This window comes from Trichechus manatus, unplaced genomic scaffold (genome assembly GCF_000243295.1).
Source record: "Trichechus manatus latirostris isolate Lorelei unplaced genomic scaffold, TriManLat1.0 scaffold00004, whole genome shotgun sequence".
In the NCBI taxonomy this organism is placed as follows: Eukaryota; Metazoa; Chordata; class Mammalia; order Sirenia; family Trichechidae; genus Trichechus; species Trichechus manatus.
Window position 1 is genome coordinate 3,147,520 of NW_004443940.1, and position 1,102 is coordinate 3,148,621.

Here is a 1,102-nt window from a genome sequence, read left to right on the forward strand (position 1 = left end):
ATAGCCAGTGTTTATGTTGTTGAAAAAGGTATTTGCTTTGAAGAAGTTGTTGGTCTTGCAAAACTCTATCGTGCAATTTCCAGTGTCATTTCTATCACCAGGGCCATATTTTCCAACTACTGATCCTTCTTCTTTGCTTCCAACTTTCACATTCCAATCATGAGTGATTATCAATGTATCTTGATTGCATGTTTGATCAGTTTCAGACCACAGAAGTTGAAAAAATATTCAATTTTTTCACCTTTGGCATTAGTGGTTGGTGGATAAATTTCTCTAATAGTATTAACTGGTCTTCTTGTAGGCGTATGGCTATTATCCTATCACTGACAGTTTTGTACTTCAGGAAAGATCTTGAAATGTTTTTTTTGACAATGAGTTCGACCCCATTCCTCTTCAATTTGTAAAACCTGACATAGTAGACATAGTAGACCATACAGTTGTCTGATTCAAAATGGCCAGTATCAGTCCATTTCAGCTCACTAATGCCTAGAACTTAGATCTTTATGTGTTCCATTTCATTTTTGATGATTTCCGATTTTCCTAGATTCATACTTCATACATTTCATGTTCCAATTATTAATGAAGTTTGCAGCTGTTTCTTCTCATTTTGAGTCATGCCACATCAGCAAATGAAGGTCCCAAAAGCTTGACTCTATCCACTTCATTAAGGTCAACTCTACTTTGAGGAGGCAGCTCTTTCCCAGTCGCATTTTGAGTGCCTTCCAACCTGAGAGGCTCATCTCCCAGTTACTATATCTGACAATGTTCCACTGTTATTCATAAGGTTTCTCTGACCAATTATTTTGGAAGTATACTGCCAGGTCCTTCCTCCTAGTCTGTCTTAGTCTGGAAGCTCTGCTGAAGCCTGTTCACCATTAGTGACCCTGCTGGTATTTGAAATACAATACTGGTGGCATAGCTTCCAGCATCACAGCAACACTCAAGCCAACACAGTATGACAAATAGCAAGACTCATGAGGAATTTATTTGTAGGCATTCTTAACATATTCTTGGTATAAGCTCTTGTCATTTATTTAAATACCTTCTCTTTCTGTGTCTTGTACTTTCACTCTCTTAGTATGTCTTTTATTGAAAAGAGGTT